The 5,795-nt window shown below is 43.3% G+C and overlaps 1 long non-coding RNA gene across 1 annotated transcript; it reads left to right on the top strand.

Annotated features, from left to right (window-relative positions):
- The first annotated feature begins 436 nt into the window (after positions 1 to 436).
- On the top strand, positions 437 to 4,842 carry LOC121813785. Its single transcript, XR_006053876.1, has 3 exons — positions 437 to 507; positions 721 to 780; positions 2,192 to 4,842. It is a non-coding gene; the product is annotated as an uncharacterized LOC121813785 (long non-coding RNA).
- The last annotated feature ends 953 nt before the right edge of the window (positions 4,843 to 5,795 follow it).

The raw sequence follows: 5,795 nt of genomic DNA, 5'->3' as shown, positions 1-5,795 counted from the left end.
TAGCTCAGCACTCAATATCCTCCAACTTATAATCAGTAAACAACAAGCACCTCTGATCACTCACCTGGAGGAACAACAGTCAGGTAAAAAGTGCTGATGAGACTTAAACTTTCTCTCTGTCTCTGAACTCGACACTCGTATGTTCCATTATCATTAATCGTCACATCCTTCAGAATCAAAGACACGTCTCCATCCTTCATCTGTCTGTCCCGCAGATCCACCCGGTTCTTAAATGATGGATGCTGGTCTTCTGGATCAAACTGCCCATTCCGTTGCAAAAGCACATGTTGTGGCTCCAGGTCAGCTCTGCTCCACTCTACAACTATGATCATTTTGTTGTCATTTGTAACTCGACATGGCAGAGTGACGTCCTGTCCAGACTCAGCTGTGATGATTGTCTGGTCTGAAAGAGGAAACAACACAGAGCAGAGAGGTTAAAGGTCAATAACTGCGTCACTCTGCTCCACGTTGCTGATGTTCGATGAGGCTTCATGTTTGTCTCTGCGGGTGAGATTTAACTGTTATAAAACAAACTGAGTGTCACTCTGGTTAAATTTGTTATGTTTCTCAAAGAATTATTTTTATATTGATTTAGTTTGTCTGTGTGTGTGAAGGAGACGCGAGGCTGGGTGGGGCTGTGTGGACGTCCGTGTCTGTGTGGACGTCCGTGTCTGTGTGACAGAGACAAAGAAATCTAATGTGTGTTTTATTTTCTTTCAGATTTTCCACCCTGGTGACCACAGAGGCCTTCGAGGGTTCCAGACGTCCTTCAGAACAACAGTAAGTGTTTTCTTTCTTTTTCTAAAACTCACTTTTAGTCTTTTAAGCTAAAAGAAAAGCTAAAAAAATCAGTTTGAAGGTTTCACTTTACAATTCACCTCCATAGAAAAGGAGGAAACTTAGCAGAAAACCTCAAATTCTGAAACTGATGAGTCTTTGTTCTTTAAATCGGACAGCACTGGATGAACTGGTGATTTACAGGCTACTGGTTTTGTAAACTGGTGCAAGCTGCTGCTGGTTCTCAGGTTAGTCAGAGTTGTGTCGCGGTGTTGTTTGATAAGCTGCTCAGCAGACACAGACCTCGGAGCTGAAGCCTAAATCGCAGCAGGAAGAGGTGCAGCAGGATGTGAGCTCGAAACTTGCTGTGGGAAACAAACTCGGTGCAGAGACAAAACAAACTTCTGCTTCAAAGACAAAAAGTGTTCATACATGACGACTGACACATGAAGCAGGTTCAGATTTTTCCTGCGAGGATGGTTCAAGAACAGAAAGAATAAAACTTTCTTTCGACTTCACCTCTTCTGGTGTGACGCGCTTGTTTCTACTCGACCCCACAGTGCAGCGTACCAATCGTCACAATGACACAACTTCCTTAACAAACGTTCCTGATCCAATTGCTTTCTTTCAGCCTAGAGTTTAATCTCAGGACAGACTGAGACATTTAGAACAAACTAAGAGTCAGAACCCGGAAATGTCCGCTGTAATTACGTCATTCACTTTGATGTTTGCCGTGTTCGTCTCTGCAGGTGAGATTTAACTTTGACATAAAACAGGAAGTAATGGCTGCATATTAAAAATATTTCCCTGAGAGCAATTTTCATACTATTCATATTATCAGCACGCTTCACTGTATAAGTGTTTATACAAAACACAGCTACTGTCATGCACAGTTATACTGTTATGAATAATAAGGGTCAAATTTGGAGTTTTAGGTGGAGGAAGCTGAAGTTCAGGTGTAGCTGTGCAGTGAGGGGAAAGAGTGTCCTCTACAAGAGTCCCATAATAACCAGTGTTGTGAGCTCCAGTAGATTTGTTTTCTTTGTGTTCAGGCTGTGATCAGCTGACCTGCTGCTGCTTCTGATGCTTTTCTGCTCTTTGTGGATTAAAGCAGCTACAATCTACAACATATAAGCAGGAGTGACAAATAATCCTAAAGAACAACATCTGCTTGAACTGGTGACTCTAACATCCTTCTAGAAACAAGTCCTGCATTTGGGCACTTATTATGAAGCATGACCTAAACTGAGAAACCATCCACCACTGTCAAATCCAAATGAGGATGTTGTCCCAGCTCATCAAATGTTTAAATTAAAAGTGATGTGTTGGTGTGTTTTTGTTTGTTTGGCTGCTGTAGAAGTGAACCGTTGTAATTTGACCTTTAACCTTTCTCCTGTGTTGTTTCCTCTTTCAGACCAGAAAACCATCACAGCTGAGTGTGGACAGGACGTGACTCTGACATGTCGAGCTCCAAACAGCAACAACAAGATCATAGTTGTAGAGTGGAGCAGAGCTGACCTGGAGCCACAACATGTCCTTTTGCAGCACAATGGGCAGTTTGATCTAGAAAATCAGCATCCATCTTTTAAGAACCGGGTGGATCTACGGGACAGACAGATGAAGGATGGAGACGTGTCTTTGATTCTGAAGGATGTGATGATTAGATGACACTGGAACATACGAGCTGTCGTGTTCAGAGACAGAGAGAAAGTTTAAGTCTCATCACCAGTGTCTACCTGCATGCTGATCCTCCAGGTGAGTGAGTAGAGTTGAGTGTGTGTGTGATCAGAGGTGAAGCTGCTTCCTGGTTGCTGTTTACTGATTATAAGTTGGAAGTGATTATGTTGTTATCGCAGCTGGATATGATCCTGCTTTTATTTTCTCTCCCTGTGCCGTCTGTTCCCAAACTCACCCACACAGCACATGGTGATTTTACAATCTCGGGTAGGATACTGTCCGTCCAAAGTCCAAGTTCCGGTGGTGGGCAATTTCTATTAGTTCCTAACGACTGAAAGTGATCAGTGTGTTGCAGGAAAATGTAAGAAAAAGGTATCAAATATACAAAAAAGGTGCGCAGTAGTCTGGAGTTCTGTGCACTGCATACTACCATACGAACTGCCATCTTGTCCCACTAGTTTGCTTACAGAGCAAGTAGGTCCACGGAGGATGCCGGCATCAACACCTTTCACAGAGCACTGAGCCAAATGGAGATCAGGAAGAGTTATGTTAGGATTCAGATCCCCTCTGTCACCTGCTCTTTGATCACAGACTTCCTAAGCATCCTCACTCAGTCTGACCGACCATCTGTAGGGGATCACACTCCTCAGCCTGTGTCATTTTTATCTTGAAAGGTGCTGTACAAATAAACTTTTATTTACTTATTACTGAGGTGTTTCAGGCCTCCTGGGTGAGGTGTTCTGGGCATGTCCCACAGGGAGGACGCCCCAGGGTAGAAATAGGACACGCTGGCGAGATAATATCCATCAGCTGGCGTGGGAATGCATTGGTGCTCTTCTGGAAAGGCTGGAGGAGGTGGCTGGGTCGGGGCTTTCCTGCTTAAGCTGCTGCCCCCGCACCCCAGCCCAGGATAAGTGGAAGAAAATGGATGGATTCTTGGAATCTGTCACCACCTTCAGGTTTCTGGGCACCCATAACTCCACTGATCTCACCTGGACACCAACTCCCAAGGCCCAGCAGCAACTGCACTTGCTCTTTGTCCTGAGAAAGAATAAGCTGGACCAGAAGCTGCTGCTGGCCTTCTGCTGCTCCTCAGTGGAGAGTGTGTTCTCCTGCTGCCTGGGTGTTTGCTACACAGGGCCACAACTGAGAACAAGGCTGCACTGAGGGTAATTACCACTGCCCAAAAAGTCATTGTCTGCCCTCTGAAACCCCTGGGGATCATCACTAGATCCTCCTGTCTCAGGAAGACCAGGACCACCACAGGTGACCCTTTGTTCCCCGCCCACCACCTGTTTGACCCGCTGCCCTCTGGTTGACCCCTCAGGTCTATCAAGTCCCAAACCTCCAGACTCACTAACAGCTTCTTCCTCTCGGCCATTTGCACTGTTAACCAACACTGTCCCTCCACATCCCACGCTTGCAGACCCGTATCACCGATCTGAGCCATGGTCTGAGTACCTCCATCATCACTCAGGCAAACACACATGAACTCTATTCGGACAAAGTCTTTTCTTTGCACTACTTTAAAGCACTTTGCTGCAACTATGTTGTTCTCTAATATGTGCCTTTATCTTGTTGTTATAGATGTTTCTCCCGTTTGCTATTTATTCCTGCTCTCAGCTATTTATATTTTATTCCAGCACATTTGGTGTGGAGCACGCACAATTTGGTTTTACGTGTTCAACGACTAAAGAGCTATTCTGTTCTGTTCTATTCCTGCTTGTTTCTTATGCTTGTTTTTTCTGAACACCTCCCATCTGTTTCTTACCTGCAGGTCAATCAGGATGGAAAGTCGGTGTGTCAGTGTCTGCTGTGCTTCTTGTTGTTGCTGTTGTTGGATTTTTGATCTACAGAAAACATAAACAGCAGCAGAGGCAGCGTCCCGATGAACTGCAGCCTGTTTGACATGTCTCAGAGTTTTTCTCCTGCTGCTGTTAGACTCTCAGTGTTGTCAGTGAATATTGAGGTACAGACAGAGGATCTGATCATCCAGCAGACAGACATCAAACACACGAGTTGGTTTGATGTTAAATCCCTCTGATTATCATCAAAGCTGTTCAGACTGTGTTAGTGTGTCTCTGTCTGTCAGACACTCTGTGAACTACAGAGACTCAAAAACTGTAAGGCAGCAATAAAGTCAGTACATAACAATAAGATATTAAATGAAATGATTCAGTTTGTTATAAAATTTTATTTCAAACACATCTTATCTGGTCTGTTTGCCATGTCGATTGCACGTCAGGTTCAGTTTGTTCTCCAGCTGTTTCCTTCTTACTTTGAGCCACAGTGAGTCATGTCATGTCAATCACATTCTCTCAGGTCTTGTGGTCCCTGTGCTATCTGTCATCCAAAGCACAGTTAGACTCGTGGACACTGTGTAACTGTTTCTATAATGCTTGTTCGTATGTAAGAATGTAAATAGCTGCTTCACTGCGAAGTTTTCTCAAGTTCCCAGGATAAGTTTGTAAGAAGTGCATAAATAAAACTCAGCTGTCTTTCACTGCGAATGCTTTTGCTTCCTTGCAAGTAAATAAATGCGTTGAAGCTCATTACTCTGAGTGTCTCACTTTATAAGAGAATTCTTCTAACAGTACCTTAATAACTTTGGTCTCACTGTTTATCCATTTTATTTTATACTTTCACAGAACTGGCTCTTGAGCCTGTGGGCTGCTTGCTGTCTGTAGCATCATCATGACACCTGTCCAGACTGTGTTAGTGTCACTCTGGGAGCTGCTGTGTCTGTTCATCGGCAGGATTTTCATGAAATTAGTTTAAAGGAAGAACAAAACTGTTGTTCATGAAGTTCAGTGTTCTCACTGATTCATGATATCCTAATCAGTGAGTGCGTTTGTTACAGAATAATTACAGATACTGAGCCAACTGACAACAGAAACACTTTATGTGATGATGAACGTATAAAATACTATGAATTATAGCTCAGCAGTACTCTATGTGATACTCATTGAGTTACAGCAGACAAATGGATCATGAACACTGAGTGTTAGAGTGCAGTGTCATAAAACCAAACACACAAATGTGTTAAATGTAGCTGCAGAGTCAGACGTTTCCTTTCTTGCATCAATGAAGCTTTGAGTCTTCAATCCCCCCTCTTTTGTTTATCCTTGTCGTCGTTGCATACTTTGAATGCAATTACCTAATACTTAAGATTTGCATATACTGGCACTCAATGTTTTTAATCATTATTCAGCTGATTAATGTGGCTATAAACGTTTTTGTTTAACCAGCTGATCTTGATGCTGTGTGATGTAGAATCAGTCCAAAGCAACTTATGGACAGGCAGGAAGATAAGTAACAAAACATTCAAATAACTTTGAGAC

The sequence above is a fragment of the Haplochromis burtoni genome, unplaced genomic scaffold (genome assembly GCF_018398535.1).
Source record: "Haplochromis burtoni strain Fernald_Lab_line unplaced genomic scaffold, NCSU_Asbu1 Contig_2597, whole genome shotgun sequence".
NCBI lineage: Eukaryota > Metazoa > Chordata > Actinopteri > Cichliformes > Cichlidae > Haplochromis > Haplochromis burtoni.
This window is presented reverse-complemented; position numbering and strand designations above follow the sequence as displayed.